Source organism: Ascaphus truei, chromosome 5 (assembly GCF_040206685.1).
Source record: "Ascaphus truei isolate aAscTru1 chromosome 5, aAscTru1.hap1, whole genome shotgun sequence".
Taxonomy (NCBI): Eukaryota; Metazoa; Chordata; class Amphibia; order Anura; family Ascaphidae; genus Ascaphus; species Ascaphus truei.
The window spans coordinates 100,908,796-100,928,602 of record NC_134487.1 but is presented as its reverse complement, the minus strand read 5'-3'; the positions used below and the strand labels follow the sequence as shown (position 1 = coordinate 100,928,602).

Below are 19,807 nucleotides of genomic sequence, written 5' to 3'. Positions count from 1 at the left end.
TGACACCGCCCCTTGAAATTCTATCAAAAGTTCATGAGAAATGAATGTGTCTATCACATTATCAAAAAAGGCATGGTCATAAGTGACAATAGACAAGCCTTTTGTGATGACAGCACACTATCTGAAGAAAAGGCTTCACTTACTTTGAAATGTAGCGTTTAATAAGCTGTAAAGTACAGTTACGTTTGTTTTATATTATTATTGTGTACCAGTCACGGCACTCACCTCCCTTCCCACTCAGCGGCTGTGTATGTCCGTATGCGTCAGTGTTTATACGTCACACACACACACACACGGGTGGCCAACAATATTAACATAGGAGCCAGTCAGAATTTTCAGGCAGGAGTCAGTTTGAGTGACGGGGGCAAAGGGGTTACCCACAGCAAGCAGCTGTTCTAGTCCTAAGCCCCCCCTCCCCTCCACTCTGACAGAGAGAAGCACAGACACAGACATACAGTACACTGACACGCAGCACACGGACACTCCTCCCTCGCCCTCATGGAGAGCAGGGATGAGCACAATGCCGGCACGCTCTCTCTCCCTCCCTCATCCCTTGTACTCCTGCCACCTGCACTCCTGTCCCACCTGGCACTATACACTAAGCCAGGGGTGCGCGAACTTTTTAGTCTGCACCCCCTGCCTGCTCTCCCACTGCTCATGCCCCCCTGCCTGCTCCTCTCTTAGTTTTAGTCCGGAGTCATCTGATGTTGCGTTGCCAAGGCAAAGCGGCCTTATGCGACCCCACGGCGTCATTGCCATGGCGACGAGTTGCCAGATGCCACCAAAGACGAGGTAAGTGAGGCATACAGAGGCCTTGCGCGGTCCCCCTTCATTTAAATTCCTTGAGGAAGAGCGCAGGGTCCCTGTAAGCACGCCCCCCAGTTTGCGCACCCCTACACTACGCAGTGCTGCTCTAGTTGACTTGTCAGTCACCGTTGCCGCCAGCGCCCGATCCTGGTTTGATGTAGCAAAAGTAGAGCAGGATCCAGGGCACTTTGATCGAGAGGTCACTTAGCACCGCAAACCACAGGCGCCAGGGAAATTTCCACCCCTGAGATACAGTATAGATATACATATGAAATGTACTTTTTTTTTTTATATATATACATAAAATTGGAACAGAGGGTCCCCTCTGGTACTGAACCACCGTATTGCCAGCATTGGGGACGCCCAGTTTCTAAGATAATTACTGGTGCCACCTCATTGGGAAACAGTAGGGTGACACCAACAGACATGTTGAATTCTCCATGAAGAGCACCGGCACCAAAAAAATATAATTATCCCATTGAACCAGCTGGCCCTCTGCACTGGAAAACAGCAATATTTAGCACTAGAAGACATCCCCAGTTTCAATTACTTACAAATATAAAATTGCAATGCTGATTATAGAAGGCCCAATCCATTTTTGATGTGTCCCTCAGAAATCCCTTTGTAAATGTAACAGTCGTGTGAGTAGAGATAGAAAGAGAAAATAAATGTATTATTAAATCAAGATGACCTGCCGCTGGAACCTCCGCCGCCGACCGATTAGGGTGTTAACTTTAAGGGTTTTAGCAGTTACGGTGTTAAGTTAAAGGGTTTTAGGGTAAAGGGTTAAGGCTTTTAGGGTATGGGTTAGTATTAAGGGGCTTTAGCGTAATGGCTAAGATTAGGGTCTTACATTAGCTGTTTAGCGGCAACACATCCCGGCGGCGAGGCGAGTTGTGGACAGGTGCTGGTGGTCATTTGGTCGCGGCAAACGTCCTAGACCGTTGATCCCCTACCCTAGATTCATAAAAATGATAGATTATTTTTTTTTTTTTTTGCACAAGTTGCATTTCCTCTACCCTATGTTTGCATGCCTCATCGTTAAATCTCTCAATAGCTTTTTTTTTTTTTTTTGTACATATACAGTATATGGATATAAAAATATTCTTTGCGGAGAATATGAAAGAGGTCCAACTCCTGACGAAGTTCAGTAGAGGAAAGAAACACGCAGGGAGTAGTGACGCGGTGCATGCGGTTCAAGCTTACTGCTGTGTGAACACTTCCCTGCCAAATCGCCAGGCGCTACGCTGTAGCTAAGTATATTGCCGACTACATACATCTGGTCACTGTGTTGCAGATTGTGGGATAACCTGGATAGTCTCTGAGAATTATAGTAAAATTAGGCAGCGATGTTAGAGCTGCGCTATCTAGAAAACAGCTTTTATATGGTAGCTTAGATATTTCAATGTTATCCCACAACACATTACTGCTGAACATTTTTTCCTACTTCATTGATACACAAGCCTTGGGTGGATGGCCAACTTGCAGGCAGATTGCGACAGCTGATATTATACAGCTCACTGTTGCACATGTCTTGTCAGAGTTTGACCTATTGATTGAGTTATCATGTGGCTCATCTAATCTGATAAATATATATGTGATACTGGATCATTGCATGACCTAATGAGTTCATAGCAGACTCCAGTTATAATATAAGATTTAACTAAGTGATGGTAATATGTTGGACATTTATGATAGTTGTGAATCTATGTTATATAGATAATTACAATACCATCTTATCACTATACCTTATTAAAGGTTGTATAGAAGCCACCATCTTCTTACTATAATAGAGGCATATATCTCTTACAGCAAGCTACGATAGAACCAGCAGCACCACGTGTTATTTTTAATATTGACATTTTTATTTCACTTATCACTTTTTCACTTCATATCACATATGCATTAAAAAATATATTAAAAAAAATTAGCCTGGAGTGCACCATGGTAATGTACTTTCTCTAGAGGACTTGCTGCTATAATATCAGCAAACCCTCTAATTTGTAAACAAGGTTCTGCACTGATGACTTAAAAATAAAAAAAGACTTTAGAACTAAAACCCTGATTACTGTATACTTTAGGTAGGAGTTTATAACCAGCACTTCAAGGAATCATGCACCGCATTGTATTAGTTTGTGATCTACATTACCCATCAGAACTTATTCAAGGTGTGGATGAAACCGATTCAAGCTGCACATTGCAATGCCAGTATAACCAGCTTCGCACTGGTGAGACGGAAAAGATCGAAATATTGTAGCTGTCTCCGATTAGGTTTACTGGCTGTACACTTCTTTAACCCAGGTTGTGCTGAAAAGCAGAGTAATATGGCAGGCATAAGCTTAAAGGGGTCCATGCTAAAAAGGACATTATGCAAAAGGAGACACGGTGTGCTCATTTGCATGTAATTTCCCAGAATCCCTGGCAGAAGTGGAAGCACTATATACTATGAGATAACAGGGAGAAGCAGGGCTGCAGACCTGTCAGATGTGAATGCGCTCAGTAGTGGTATTTTTATTTGCTGATCTACATTGGAATACTTTTGGCCATCCAACTTTTAAGCCCGAAACACATTTGTGTCCATTAGCATTCTTTAAACATAGGTATACATAGACACCAAGTCAAACTTTGAAAAGTAGGATGTGATATTGGCACAGGAAACTGCTGGTAACATACAAAGAAAGGCAGAATGAAGAAAAACTATAAATGTAAAAAACAAAAACAGAAATATATTATACCGCATGAATATGCTGATATCCAGCAGCGAGTAGCAACTCGCATGATCAGTTTTTTCTTTTTCCGTGGAAACAATGATAAATGACTGACAGCCCCATTATTACTACTTTACGAAAGGAAATAAAATACAAATTAATGTCAGAACAGATAATGACTGGGTATACAAATGAATCGTCTCATCTTTTACATGGAACATAAATACTACCTAAAATGGCCTAATAATTGCACACAAATTACAAATGGCAGTGCCAGCTGCTAAGCCTGCTCTGGTTCGCACAGCATGAAAGGGCCCTGTTAAACACTTCTCACTTTGAATGTATTCATTTTACTGTCAGCCATTTTTATTGTGGTGACAGAAATTACAATGCAGAATGGCAAGCTTTGCCGCTTATTTCTAAGCAGGAGACAATGGAGAAAACACCCAATGAACCAATTGTCATCCCCAACTAGTGAGGCAGATGTGGTGTTTTGTTACGTTAATTACCACACCGGCAGGGGAACCGCCAACGCATTGCAGTGCGTCACCAGCCCATCTAGCAGAGAAGGGCTCAGCAATAATGTGATTACAGGATCATGAAGTAACTGTCTGATGCATGGAAGCATATATGGCTGACACGGGTTTAATCTAATTTATTCCTTGAACCAACTCTTGCCATGAAACTGGTAAAAGTCACCCATCATTAGGTGTATGTGACTCATTGTTTCTTAATATGTCTAGTTAACAATACTTTACGTGCGAGTCAACTAAATGTAAGTTGGTACTTTGTTAACTATACGTTACCACACTTGTCACTATATTTGATTGGGGTATGAGGCTGCAGACATGTTAGAGGGTTGCGTCGCACCCCCAAAATAATGAACAAGGTCGAGAGAATACCCTTGTTAATTATTTTGGTAGTGCGACTCAACCCTCTACCTACTCTTACACACTTCTTGAGTGGACTGCACACCGAAGGATTCCAACCACCGCCCGCCTGCAGAGGGACATACATGCTGAACAGTGAGTCTCCTCTCCCAATTGTGGATGCATATTAAGGATTAAGGGGATTTTTCTTGTGATCTACAAAGGTTTAGGAGAATACCTTGCGTGATATAAGTATCCTGGGAGTGTTGCTCTCAGGGAGAGTGAATCAGGGATAACGCTATCTCCACAAAACCAGCCTATGAAATCATTACCCCTCTACAGTCAAGATATTATTGTGGGTTGGAAAGGAATACCTTTTAAAGAATCCTAAAAGGATATATATAGATATAGAGATATAGATATATATCTATATATAGATATATCTATATATAGATATATCTATATATACACACCTTTTTCTGTCTAACTCTGGAGCCCCAGAATCTCTCTGGACTCTCTGCAGACACATATTAACATGAATTAGAGTTCTTTATTCATTGTCATTTGTGGGGAGGGGGGTTAGTTTACATCTCCGGAAGGCGCATGCGATAGAGCACAATCAGGAGAGAGATTAGGTGAATGCTAGCACCGGAGGGGCCGTGGCCCTTAACAGTGTACAAAGTCATGCTTTTTCTTGCCCATCACAAAAAAGATGCGCCTCGGCCCACTGCCTCCTTCACTCTCGCCATAGCACGAGAGCTCCTCCCCCTTGCTTTCTGCCGGTGTACTTTCTTTTTTATGTAATTAGATTTGTTCCAACAGTCTACCGGGTTAACATGACTATTTAGGAAAGCAGCAAATCGGGGCTGAGCTTCTGAAAGCTCATTGCTATGATTTAATGATTAGCTTGTTTAAAAAAGACTTGGGATAAATGGGCCATGCAATATTAATTTTACATCTAAATAGCTAATGCACGTTAAAACAGCTTTCCTTTTAATGTGTTTAAAGTATCATTAGTAAATGTAGGTACATAATGTCCATCAGCAGACCACACCATTTTATTATCACAAAGATTACACACTTATCTCCAAGTACAGGGGTCGGCAACCTGCAAGAGCATGCGGCTCTTCCCGCACCTACATGCGGCTCTCGCAGGTTGCCATTCGCCACCTGCTGCCTCTCACTGTGTGCTGTGGGGGGCCCCGGCCGGCGCTGGTTAGGCCTCTATTTGCCACCCGGCATCTCCCCAGCTGCTGGGCTGCCTCCTGCACTGTCACCATACCGGGTCTCCCTGATGCCGACGCGCACCGGAAGTGCATGCCACAACTTCCGGTGCACAATGACGTCACAGAGCTGCCCGGCGTGGGACATTGAGGAGGCATGCCCCCCCCCCCCCCCCAGCACACAGTGAGTATGAGAGAGGCAGCAGCTGGCGAGCGGCAACCCCCCCAGCATCAAACCGAGCTCCCGGCATCCCTACCCCCCCCGACCCCCCCGCACAGACAGTGTGTGTGTTATATATAGATATATAGCCAGGTCCCATCTGGCTCCTCGGTCCTCTGTTTCCCCCCCTTACCTCCGCTGCTGTGGGAGGCTGTTGCGGGTGGCGACGGGCTTGCCGGCGGCTGCCTCTGCAGGGCGCAGGGCTCACAGATGCACGGGAGGACTCACGACGGCCATGTTGTGATTGGCCGCGCATGCGCAGAAAAGTGCAGGTGCGGCGGCCATTACAGGAAAGGCTGAGCGCAGGGACTACAAGTCCCATGAGCCTCAGGGGAATGTCACATGCTGCGGCTTAGCCAATAGAGCGGCTGCATTTGCAGTTAAGGCAGTTTGTAGCGCGAGGGAGCTTGCGCTGACATTTAAAAAAGGGACAGTTGAATCAGTTGAGGAGAGGGACAGGGAGGCCAGTGAGGAGAGGCAGTTGTAGGAGATAGATAGTCCCCTTACTTTTTCATAGGAGTATGTCACAGCTTCAGAGTCTGCAGTTCACATGTTGCTAGGCAACCAGTGAGGCTGTGAGATGTATGTCAGTTAAGATTAAGACAGTTGAGAGGGACAGTTTAGGCAGTGGTCAGTTGAGGGGAGGACAGGCAAGGAGTGAGATATAAGTTAGTGAGCTAGTGAGTTAGGAGTTATTAATATAGAAGTTAGTAAGTTAGGAATGAGTAAGTTAGTAAGTTAGTGACAGTTGGAACAGGGAAGACCAGGGACTGCTAAGGGAAGACTGCCTGGGAACCCAGGTCCTGGAAGGCACAGACAAGACCAGGAGAATAGAAGTAAGCCCTTCCTGAGTGATATTCAGGCTGAGGCAGTATTTTGGGATGCAGTGTGCTAGGAGCTAGGAAGCCCAAAAGATTTGTGGTGTACTAGAGGCCAAGACGGATCCAAAAGTACTTACCTGAATGGGAAGAGGCACTGAGGGAACTTGTCCTGAAGAGAGCATTATGCAGGTATAATGTCTAATGAGGTATTGTGCTCTATAAGATAATAATTGATCCTGTGCAAGCCTGGAGCTGGTGTGTGCCTGTCAATAAAATACATGTGAGTTGCAAAAGATCCTGGCGCCCTATTTCTGATCTTGTACTCCAACCCACCAACTACCCTCCATTACAGCCAAGGCCTGAACCTGAACCTGCCAACGGGGACCCTGAGATCACAGGTAACTGACCAAGGAGCTGACACTCTAATCCATCGGGAGCAGACCAGGACTTTGTTCACACATGTACACCCTACCCCCTGCTGCCGGGTGGGGGGGGGGGGGGGGGAAGAGAATAGGGGGGTTACACACACACTCACATATATATATATATATATATATATATATATATATATATATATATATATATATGATATATCTCTCACACACTCCTACTTCACTAAGATTCAGGGACTATTTAACACCTCAAGTCATAAATCACACACTACACAAGGGGGAGGGATGGGCTCTAGACACATTCCGAGATGCATTGTTTTTGAGTAAACCCTTTGCTTGATTTATCCATTGTAACATCGCCGGAAGAGATCAGTGTATCTCGAAAGCTCGCACAAATAATAGCATAACATGGTACCGATACCTCTACCTCTATATGTTGTGTGTGTGTGTGTGTGTGTGTGTGTGTGTGTGTGTGTGTGTGTGTGTTTGTGTGTTTTTTGTACAAACTGTTTTAAACAGAAAAACAATGGGAATAAATAAATAAATAAAGGGACTTATTGTGAGATGCATTTTATTCCCCCACATACTTTAATCGGAATTAGGAAAGGGAAAAAAATAAGTTTGTCGTATGTTAAATGCTTATACAGTATATACCTATTAGCAGAGCCCAACAAACTGGGCCAAAACCCACTCACCCCCCCACCTGCGGAGTCCGGTTGCGGGGTCCTGACGGCATCTCCCGGCCTTCTGCTGTCTTGTCGCCTTTTAAAATCATGTTTTTATCCTGGTGCACTATTCAAAATGGCCGCCCGGCGTCATATGACGCCGCCCGGCCATTTTGGAATAGTGCTGCAGGAGAAAAACATGATTTTAAAGGTCAAGACAGAGAAGACTGGGAGACGCCAGGGGACACCACCGCATGTAAGCAGTGGACAGCTCCAGGTGACCGCATTTGTCTTGCCCTGCCTATTAGTGTGTGATATGTATGTGTTTGTGGGGGTGTAATATTCATGCATGTGTTGTGGCTCTGAATATTTTGGAAAAATAATTTTTTAGAAAATGGCTCCTCTTCCTTGACAGGTTGCAGACCCCTGTCCTAGTAGAAGTAATGGTTGTGCAGGTGGAAGTACTCAGCGTGGATAGGGGAGGTAAATAAGTACACACCATATCTACATAGCTCTATATTTGTTGTAATTATTGCAGTGATAGTTACTAGCTCGTTATTAGTTATTGCTAGTGCAAAAGAGCTGACACTAGCTTCCATTTCTGTTAGCCTTTTTCCTCATTTCCGTTTATGTGCCTCAGTGGAACAGCAAAAATCATGCTGGATCAGAGATGGGAAGCTAGTAACTCAAAAGGTCAAGAAGGATACTATAATTTATCTTTAACAGTCTGTTTATTCTGCTGCTACCCTGTGCTTTTAGTGCAGTAACAACATTGTAAATTGAGGGGAAAAAAACCTGCTTGGATTTGCTATGGTGGTAGGGTGACCAGATGTCCCGGTTTAGCCGGGACAGTCCCGTTTTTTTAAAGTCTGTCCCGTCTGCCTGACATTCTTTAAAATGTCCCGTTTTTTTCTGAGTGTCCCAGTTTTGACCATCAGAGCAGGGGGGGCAGCAGAGAGCAAGAATGTTGGCAGAGAGGAGAGCTGGAGGAGAGTGCGGAGCCCCAGCAAGTGAGTCAGTGTCTGCTGCCAGGGCTCAAGATGGCTTCCCCCACCATGCTCTACCACAGTGACAGGTAGGGTGATGAATGGGGAGAGAGAAAACACACACTCTCTCTATAGGGAGACAGACAAAATGGGGCGTGAGACAGACACACAGCATGGAGAGAGAGAGAGACACACACAGCATGGAGAGAGAGTGAGACAGCATAGAGAGAGAGAGACAGGAGAGAGAGACAGCATGGAGAGAGCGAGACACGCAGCATGGGGGGAGAGACAGCATGGGGAAAGACACACAGACAGCATGGGGAGAGAGAGACACCATAGAGAGACAGCATGGAGAGAGAGACAGCATAGGGAGAGACAGTATGAGGAGAGAGAGAGAGAGAGACAGCATGGGGAGAGAGAGAGACAGCATGGGGAGAGAGAGAGACAGCATGGGGAGAGAGACAGCATGGGGAGAGAGAGAGACAGCATGGGGAGAGAGACAGCATGGGGAGAGAGAGAGAGAGAGATAGCATGGCGAGAGAGAGAGAGAGAGAGAGAGACAGCATGGGGAGAGAGAGAGAGACAGCATGGGGGGAGAAAGAGAGAGAGAGACAGCATGGGGGGGGAGAGATAGAGACACCATGGGGGGAGAGAGAGACAGCATGGGGGAGAGAAAGACAGCATGGGGGAGAGAGAGACAGCATGGGGGAGAGAGAGAGCATGGAGAGAGGCAGACAGCATGGTGGGGAGAGAGAGAGAGAGAGACAGCATGGAGAGAGACAGCATGGGGGGAGAGAGACAGCATGGAGAGAGAGAGAGACAGCATGGAGAGAGAGAGACAGCATAGAGAGAGAGAGACAGCATAGAGAGAGAGAGACAGCATGGAGAGAGAGAGACAGACACAGCATGGGGGGAGAGACCGCATGAGAAGAAAGACAAAATGGGGAGAGAGACAGACACATAATGGGGGGAGAGAGAGAGAATGGGGAGAGAGAGAAAGAATGGGATGGGTGGAACGAGAATGTAGAGATGGGGGAGAGAGGATGGATGGGGAGGGGGAGAGAATGGAGGAATGGGGGGAGAGAGAATGGAGGAATGGGGGGAGAGAGAATGAAGGAATGGGGGGAGAGAGAATGGGGTGTGAGAGAGATGGGGGGGACAGAGAGGGGCAGAGACATAGGAGATGGGGCGCAGTTGGTGATGTCATTTGGTCTATCTTTTTTTGTTTCAATGTTTTTTATTTATTTATTTTTTTGGTATAACATAACAAGTTGCTTGTTCGATTTTAACATAAATACAGTACTTATACATCTGGACATTTAATGCATGGGTTTTAGCATACTATATTGCAACAGACACTCTTTACCTCTATCTTTATGTTTTACAGTCAGACTAAGTTATATCCATCTTTATTTGGCTTTTACTGGTACCGTACTAGGCTTTCCTTTGTAGCAAAGAATAGAAAAAGATTCGGGATAGTAGAAGGGGGGTCTGCGGGAGGGAGAGATTGAGGTGAGGGGGGGGGGAACGGCTTCTAAACAGAGCCAAGACCTGAGAAGGCTGATATGGCGGGTCTGTATAGTTGGTCTCCCTCTTTTCTTTTAAGCATACGATAGGTAAGCTCTAGGCAAGTTCTAGGTCAGGGTCCATAGTTCCCATATTTTGTAGCATCGTTCCAGTTTTTGGTTCAGTTGGGCTAGAGTTTTTCCACGAGATTTACCTCATTCACTCTCTTGATTAACGTATGCCTGGATGGTACGTTTAATTTCTTCCAAGCTGCCGCTATGGAAAAGCGGGCATGATTTTTTTTTTTTTTTTTAATGTTTCCCGGTTTTTACTTTTGTAAATCTGGTCACCCTCTATGGTGGAGCTTTTAGTCACACTAAAGGACTGACTTCTACTAAACCCCAGTGGACTGGGTGGGTCGGCATGCCGATTAGCGATTGATTGCTGCCAACAAACAAGCATATATCATAAATATTATATATAAATATAATATATATTATATTTTTATGTTTGTACGTTTTATGTTTATATGTCTCGAATTTCAATTCAACATAAGAATGATTCCACAGTAAGAATGAAGAATATCCGGTAGTAATAGAAATTAATAAGCATTTTAACACGAGGGAACCAGTTGGAGTTGGTGGGTGGCTGCCGTTAGATATATTGATTTCTAAGTGATATGCTGAACTCTCTCATACAACACAGGAGACCTATAAATGTCACGTACATTCAGCAACAAATTTGATAAAACACAGCAGACACAAAGGAAGTCAAATCAATCAGAAATACTTGAACAAGTTAAAAGTACTAGATCTTTAATCAGTCCCCATTGTCCACAATTCCCTACGAGTCGTTAAAGAAAATGAAGGCAGCTGCACCCCAAAATAAAATTCAAAAAGCCAAACTAATGTTTACAATGACATATTTACCATGTATTTTAACTTATTTCAATGTCTCAGTCACAGCAGTATCTTCCTTCTTTTTTTTTTTAAACCATTGACATTATTGAGCACGAATTATTTTCGTTGGCACCATCACATACTATTTCAAGCAGACCTGTAAATGTTACAGGACCATTTGTACCTACAGCATAACAACTGCTATGTTACCAATCATATAGGAGTAATGTTTCATTTTGTGCATAAATGGGGGCTGTGATATTGGCAGTAATGTGACCAGACATTAGTGATGTAACAAGTACCAGGAAATGACCCGGTACCCGGCACTATTTTAAGTACCCGGAAATTACCCGGAACCAGGGGACTGGGACCCTGTGCCGGGTAATTTCCGTTCTGCTCTCCTCGGTCCTCCTCTTGGAGAACGGCAGGAGCAGAGCAGCAGAAGACTTACCTGCAGCCGGCGGCAGAGGGTGAGGAGGACCATGGCAACATCGTGGGAGTAGCAGCAGACATCCTGGTGGCGTTGGCTGCAGAGGACGTCATTGTTGAGCCCGTGGGAGCAGCGGAACACATCCCATCACAGCCGGTGGGAGCCGGGGAACATATGACCGGAGCAGGAGTATTACTATTGGACAGCCAGGGAGGAGCTGGCTGTCCAATAGTATTGCTCCTGTCACATGTTCCCTGGCTCCCACCAGCACCAGCTGTGATAGCGAAGTCGCCGTGGTCGTCCTCATCTTATGCAGCGGTCCGCCTCACCCTCCGCTGCAGTTAATTGAGAGCTACCCGGATGGGTACCAGGAACGCGCCCCCCGCCCCCCTCTTCGAGTACCCAGTACAACACTAGCAGACATTGCTATGGGGTCGTCATACTAGTAGTCCAATCTAGTCCCTCGGTTTCTTTATTACACAGCCTTCAGTGAATAAAAGGTGGACACAGAAAAATGATACTGAGCAGTATTAATTATTATAGGCTAAAGCAGTAAAATTTCGGGCATTATTGAAAACCCTGCTCTCTGATTGGATAATGCCCGGAATTTTAGCAGCTTGCAATGTGTAGTTTTCAATATGTTTATTTCCAGCCAATCAGCTTTCAGAACAGCTGAGACAGGGCAGGGGATTGGTCAGAATGAAGTAACAGCCATGGGTTGACTCCTCCCCCCCCCCCCCCCCCATCCCGAGCTGACAGATTTTCTGAGCAGATTCAGTTGAATTGGGGGGGGGGGGGGGGGGAGAGGGGGGGAGAGAGAGCTCTGTGCTGTTGTGTTGTATATCTGTGTTGAGGTGCTGTGTGTGTGCGTGTGTGTCAGTAGCAGTGTTTATGGGTGTAGCATGTGTGTGTGTGTAGCAACAGTTTGTGTGTGTGTAGAGGTGCAGTGTTGTGTGTGTGTGTGTGTGTGTGTGTATGTCGTGTGTGTAGAGGTGCAGTGTTGTGTGTGTGTGTATGTCGTGTGTGTAGAGGTGCAGTGTTGTGTGTGTGTGTGTGTGTGTGTGTGTGTGTGTGTGTGTATAGAGGTGCTGTATTGTGTGTAGAGGTGGGATGGGGGAGAGTGCAACATTTTGTAAGTGGCTGCATTTTTTATTGTGGCTGCAGTGTGTGTGTGTGTGTGTGTGTGTGTGTGTGTGTGTGGTGTTGTGCTGTTGTATGTGTAGCAGCAGTTTGTGTGTGTGTAGAGCGGCTGTGTTGTGTGTGTGTAGAGCTCCAGTGTGTGTGTGTCTGTGTCAGCAGCAGTGTTTATGGGTGTAGCATGTGTGTAGCAGCAGAGTTTGTGTGTGTAGAGCTGCTGTGTGTGTGTGTGTGTGTGTGTGTGTGTGTGTGTGTGTGTGTGTATGTAGAGCTGCTGTGTGTGTGTGTGTAGAGCTGCTGTGGTGTGTGTGTGTGTGTGTGTGTGTGGTGTGCTCGTGTGTGTAGAGCTGCTGTATGTGTAAAGGTGCTGTTGTGTGTGTGTAGCAGCAGTTTGTGTGTGTTTAGGTGCTGTGTGTGTGTGTGTGTGTGTGTTGAGGTGCGTGTGTGTGTGTGTATATATATACACACACAGAGGGGGCGGCAGTGTGGGGATATAGATATCTGCAGTGTATGTGTATATAGAGGTGGTTTCATGTATTTACCATTTTATTTTAATAAAAAAATCTATTTAACTATACAAAAGTGTCTATTATTTATGAAATAAGCCTACATTTAGCCTATAATAGTAATAATCCCCTCAGAACAGGGCAGTACTGGCCAATAATGCCCTGGCTGGAAGAGTTGAAGGCCCGAAGCCGAAGGACTTTAACCCAGCCAGGGCATTATTGGCCAAGTCCCTCGGCTTCGCCTCGGGCCTTCAACTCTTCCAGCCAGGGCATTATTGGCCAGTAATGCCCTGTTCTGAGGGGATTATTACTTAAATATTACTTGAAATAGGAGTAGTAGTATTACTGTTAGTGTTTTTTTTTGTTGCACTTTGGTTTTTTTCTTTTCTTTACTTCACTCAACTTTATAGGAACAAAAAAAAATGTGGAAATTTTACACAACTATCAAAAGGCACGAATAGAGTGCTAATTACAGTTAAATACATTTTTTTCAGCTTTTAGGTTAGGGATGAAGGGCAAACACCAAACTGAAATGTTTGATTTTAGTTTCTATGAGAAAAATAAAAAAGGGCCCCCTGCTCGATGAGATGTCTCCACTAATGATTTCGGTTTAACTGTTCTATAAATCAAAGGTTCACGAGAATATAGTTGAAAAAAATATTCCATTATGAGTTTAGTAGCTAAATAAAAAGGGGCTTTAATATGCAATTCCACTTTAGAGCAGGGATCTCATGAAAAATGCAGTTCAAGATGAGACTCTTGGCTTCTGTGACTTAACTGGGGACTTTTTCATCCATTACTGGTACCCCATCTTTAAGGTTTCAGTATCTCAGACAAATTCCCCAGATATCTAAATCGGTGTTGGAGAATGGTACCATTAGGTTGCGGCTTCAAGAATTTTAACTTACGACTTCATAAGTGTTAAGCAATTTTCTCCAGGTCATTCTAGCAGTTAACAGGTTAAACCGCTACAAGGTGCACATTTATCAAGCGATCTTCATGCACCATCCACATCTCATAACCTGTCAGCTTGCAAGAGGCTGTCGCAGATTTGTGATACATCATGTTAAAATAGTGCATCTATGTCAAGGGAAGGTCACAAATCTGCAAAAAACTCATTCATAGCCAACATTTGAATGAACCAACAATCACTTTTCCTCACTAGTGATGAATAAGATCAATGTCCTTCAAAGGAAAATGCTGCAGCCACAGATAGACCTATTAATGATATTTACTGACCGTGGAAGAGATTGAGAAGACAAAAGGTGACTGACTAGGCCCTCGGGGGTCTCATATCAAGAAACTAATGGCGCCAGCGAGGTACATTGTGCTGCTCTGCAAAATGAAATATTCGCTGTTCACAGCCATTGTAATCCACAAGGATAATATATTTGCCCAAACTCCAATTTCAGCAACACATTTAACATTGAATAAGGTGGTGTCAACAGTTCATGTACAACATCATCTCTGAAGAACTCACAAATTGCTCCAAAGGCTAGGAATTGCTACCTGCAGAGAATATATTTCTACACGAACTGCATTGCTATTAATACCAAATAACAAAATGTATAGATTGTACAGATCGTACATTTCCTAAGCCCATCATTTGTCTTGTTTGAATATCTTTCTCTCCCTTACAAGTCCTCTAAACTGGCTTGTATCCCGTTGCCTTCCATACGCTACTTTTTCGTTTTCTAATTATTTATACAGATGTGGATGGAAAAACTTAAATAAGAATGAAAAGGTCTACAGAGGCCAGTTACATAGTAGAGAAATAAAACGTTACTGTCAGAGAAATCAATAGAAATAGAAGAAAGCTTCCATAATTGATGACAAGAGTGTCATAAAAGCAATATATGCTTTTCAATTTGGAGTACTAACCAAGTTGTAGACAGCTGGCTGATGATTTCAGTGAGGCAGATGAGCTGACGGATAACTATTAAATAAGCATCTGAAATAAAACAGATCCACACACTTTCACTATACGCCAGGGCTCAACTGGCAGCACCCAAAGGGACTTGTTTCCGCCCACGGATTCTCAGCTGCCCATGCAACTAGTATGAAAGTAGCCGGAGCAAAGTGCAATTTTTCACACAAACTCCCTTGTAAGTTAAGGTAAAGCATACACACAAATATATATATATATATATATATATATATATATATACACACACATATACATATACACACACACAATATATAATATATATATTATGGTGGGGGTTATATGTATTATTGTTTTTTTCATATGTATTGGGTAAGTGTGTTTTTTGTATGCATTTGGGGGGGTGGAGGGTGGAGGGTGGAGGGTGGAGGAGGTCGCCTATATTTGTGGGGATGGAGATTTGTTTTGTATGTATTTGATGGTTGGAATTTTTTTGCATTGGGGGGTGGGAAGTGGTTTTTTTTTTTGGGGGGGGGGCGGTCAGAACTGTAGTCCTGGGCCCCGGGAAATCTGTCTGCGGCCCTGACCGTATATGTAAAACATCTGTTTTGTTCATTTATCAGGTCAAAATTGAAAAACGTCGACAAATGCATGACGCTGCAAAACAATCATTTTAGGCAAAATCTTGCAAATGCCAATGAAATCCTATTTTGTCCATTTTTAACAGCATGCTGTGTGAGCAAACAACTATTTCCTGGTCTGTCTGAACTATAGCTGTGTGAAAGCCTTGGAAATATCAGGTGCGTTAATTTTTTATTTTGTTTTATCATTTCCGTAGTAGACAAATGCTTTGGGCTTTTACACTATTTATCCAGTGTCTTTTGGTGATAAGACTGTTTGCCAGTGAAAGTCAAGTAAAATAAATTGTTGGTTTTGCCAAATAATTACAACGCCATTATTAGTCAAGCCGATAAGTTGCGGATATGCTTCAAATCCGTGTTCCCGGAGAAATGCAACATGTACAAGATAACATTTCCCTTAAAAACAGCAATCCTATTTTTTTATATCTTGTTTACGGATTCAGAACCAAAGAGTCCCAGAGCTAAACTGCGATATTGTTAGCTCAGAAGACCGCCTGGTTACCAAGATAATCAACAGTGTTTTCAAAGTCGGAAAGTAACGTCGGTACCTTCTACCGGTAAAGTATCTCAGGAACCAGGGGGAACTGGAAAGTGTCATTCATCTCTGGGAGGATCCTCCTGTTCCCATCCTGCAAAAAAGGGGGAGTGGGGGCGTAAAAGAGGTGCTTTACACACACACACCTCAGATTTAGCCTAATTATTTCAAGTGATAACACAACATAGCCGAGTATACTGTATCTCCCAATATCCCATAGGATGCCATGGCAATGCTGGGGCAGCACTCCACTATATCCCAACATCTCACACCGAAAAGATCAAAATGAAGCCGACTGCAGCACATCGGATTGTTTGTGTCCGTCACTTCAATTTACATAGATACTGAAAGTCAGAATGCTCATAGAAAACAACAGGAATAGCTGTAATGCTTTTGCAAGCCCCTCTTCCATTGCAGGGCTTGAACTGGCTGATCTAGTGCCGTCATGGGCACCTGCCTGTTCTTATCAACACGATGCTAGGTCTTCAGCAATTATAACAGACTTCGTACATTTTCTTTCCTGCAAAGACTGCCTCCTTCTTTCTGGTACATGAAATTGTAGTTAAGTATACTTGCCATAAAAATTAAAGCGTTATGTGCTTAAGTGCAGGTCCATGCATAAAAATGTACTGGCACACCAAGCCGGCACAGGAAACGTGAACAAAAACATTTGCAGTAAACTGCATTAGGCAGAACAATCAATGTGTATTGGATTTTGCACTTCAGGCTAGTGTTTCTGACAACAGAAGCCCATCAGACTCAGCTCTTCCACTCCTGCCATAATGAGCAAGGTCAAAATCACAAATGGAAATGTTTTAATGTAGAACTCTAATACCATAGCTTGCTTTAGCGCCCACAAAAAAGTTTCCAGGCACGACGACATTAAAGTACTATACTTATGTGATGATGTGTACGTAGACTGCTTTTTCTTTAGAAACCTCCATCTTTAGCTGCCAACCTTATTTTGCTTTAAATTGCGACAGCTAGAACCACCCTCTTACAGGTGGTGTTAATCTATAAATATACAGATCTCATGTTTACTTATTCCCTTAAATGTAATGATTGCTATTAAATTATACAAAATACTTTTCCTGTAAATCTGTGTCTCTGTTGATCACTTGCTGCAGTTGCTAGCCTCTTAATGTTGCTCCTATAAATGTTCTGATTTGATTTCTCGGAGATCAGGGTAGCTAGCGCAGGTATCGATATGTGAAAAAATAAAAGGCACAAAATAGTGCAAATAAAGTTTGATCAAACAATGTGATATGATATCAGGTGAATGGAGACTCACGTGGCATCAAATAAAATCAGGCACATCAGAGATCAGAGGCAGATGCTTGATTCTGTGATGTTAGATGGTAGATGAGCAACCCCACAGTTAGATAACTGATATGATGTTAGCAGCATACACGGCACCTCATCAGTCAGAGTAGTAGGAAAGAAAGAGAGGCTTCCATAGCGTAGCACAATAATAACAATTTATACACGCAATAAAATTAACACACAGTGTCATAGATCAAAATAGGCACATAAAACAAGCGATATCACCAGCCCCAGTCTCCTCCGTCTTTGGCCTCACGTTCCGGACCGCGGGGTCGCCTGGATCCGCTGACACACAATTGTCACGGCTGGAACGGGGGTCCTCTGTGTCCTCAGTCTTTGCTGCCGATTTGATTTCTACCACTTTACTTTTGCTCGTCATCGTCTTGGTCTTTTAGTTTCACTTTGAATCCAGTCAAGTACCAACTTTGTCCAACGATAATTTCTTCTTGTGATATTTCTGGTCCACTGCCATTTTTATTTAATTACCCTTGTGTTCTCACAGACCTTTGTTTGGTTTCAAATCCATTCAGGTAGAAAATAGCTCTAATCAAAATCTAAGGGTAAAGAGTGCTCCAAGAGGATTGGAATTTTATGTAACACAAGGAGGGGACTGAAAAGAAAGCAATGAGCTCTTAATTGGTGTACACCCTAATTTAATTCACAATACATGATACAATTTATCATGTACAAAGTCATTTTATTTCATTATTTCGAATAAAGTTGTCCTCTGGCGCATAGATCAAAGAGAAGAGAAAAATGGTGTAATATTGTTAAGAATTGTGACAACAAACATGAGATATACAGTATGCGCTCACATACATTCGTGCTAGAGACTAATCTCGTGCATCCAGATTTCTGTAGGGATATTGGTCACCTGGAGCAAACAGCTTAAAAGGACTCAAATATAAAGAGAAAATGCCATAGAGTAATAAGAGTTTTATTTAGAAAAATTGTCTTGGACTTTATGCATGTAGAATAAAAACTTTCCAGCATAATTAGCATCTCGTGTGGTCTTCCTCTTGTTCTTCTGGTTGTGTGCGGTGTTGGAATCCTTCCAGGAATCTTGGGGGGCGGGGGGGGAGGAAGATCAGTGCCCTCCATCATCTTTGCAGCCTTACGATTTGGTGAGAACTTTCTTACTCCAACCTCCGCGGGGTCCCGTCCAGCCCGCGTGGACAAGCTAACCTGGCTGCCCTGACCTCTTTTGTCAACGACAATCAGGAAGCCACGTGTGCTCCGCAAGCTCATATACGTGAAGAGTCCCAACAATCAAGAGGCAAGGTTTGCACATGTGGTTTGTGCCAAGCGTCTACAGCTTCTACAGTTCAACCCAATGAGTTTCGCCACTTGGCTTCCTTAGGGATAATGAATGGTGTCAGAGTCCTGTGTCCTTAAATACAGGTACCGGGTAGTAGAGGCCACAGTGTTCCACCAACTTTTCATTTTTTTTTAAATTCAAACTTTACTTTTTTTTATTGTTTTTGTGGTATCACATCAAAACTTTGAAACAGGAAGAACAATGTACATAAATGTCATCTGAACAATAGAACTATCTTTTTTGGCATTTAAACGTATATTCTGACCATAAGGTCTTAAGACATTTTATTAAAGCCAACAGAAACTCCATCTTTAGAACATTTAAATACTTCTGGGACTCCAATCCAATTTTATAAATGTAACTTTCCATCCCTCTTTACCAAAATAAAAGGCGACCCAGTGTCTTTTAGTGACAAGACTGTTTGCCAGTGAAAGTCAAGTAAAATGTTGGTACTAGAACATGACCTAGAATGTTGGTACAGATACCAAATATCGTGGCTGGGGAGAGCAATAAACAAAAAATAGAAAGAGCACACAAAAGATTTTGGTGGTGTCAAAAGACTACCAAATGTATTAATACATCAGAGTCAGTACAGGTAACATTTCTGGACACTAGGTCCCTTCCTCAGATCAAAACACCACCAAAAGTGAATTTTTTGTTTACATTTTGTTTAAAGCAGTGGTGTGCCATCTATACCCTCTTGTATAGTGGCTGGGGAGAGTAGCATCGGTTACAATGAATATTCTCCCTAGACTCCTGTACGTCTTTCAAACTCTTCCAGTCAATGTACCCTTGACAGAACTCAAAAATTTACAAAATAAAATGTTCCAATTTATATGGAGAAATAAAAGACCAAGAGTGTCAAGGTCGGTAATGTTAGCATCTAAGGAGTGTGGAGGCCTGGGAGTACCAGATATTATTGTATGTATGCTTTAT

The 19,807-nt window shown here is 43.3% G+C and overlaps 1 protein-coding gene and 1 long non-coding RNA gene across 18 annotated transcripts in view; one reads left to right on the top strand and one right to left on the bottom strand.

Annotated features, from left to right (window-relative positions):
* Positions 1-19,807, bottom strand: part of GRIP1 (glutamate receptor interacting protein 1) — an 894,479-nt gene that overhangs the window by 295,921 nt on the left and 578,751 nt on the right. Inside the window, exon 2 of one of the 12 annotated variants that reach the window (XM_075600325.1) lies at positions 16,244-16,324. The exons of the other annotated variants lie outside the window; for them this stretch is intronic. The gene's annotated coding sequence lies outside the window, so the exon portion shown is untranslated. The remainder of the gene's footprint in view (positions 1-16,243; positions 16,325-19,807) is intronic. 12 annotated transcript variants of the gene reach the window in all.
* Positions 6,209-19,807, top strand: part of LOC142495190 (uncharacterized) — a 66,788-nt gene continuing 53,189 nt past the window's right edge. Inside the window, exons 1-4 of one of the 6 annotated variants that reach the window (XR_012801687.1) lie at positions 6,209-7,046; positions 8,121-8,188; positions 15,678-15,854; positions 16,139-18,503. This is a non-coding gene — a long non-coding RNA (uncharacterized LOC142495190). Of the gene's footprint in view, positions 7,047-8,120; positions 8,189-15,677; positions 15,855-16,138; positions 18,504-19,807 lie in introns of those variants that run through there. The other 5 variants (XR_012801689.1, XR_012801684.1, XR_012801686.1 and 2 more) reach the window with 5 other exon arrangements.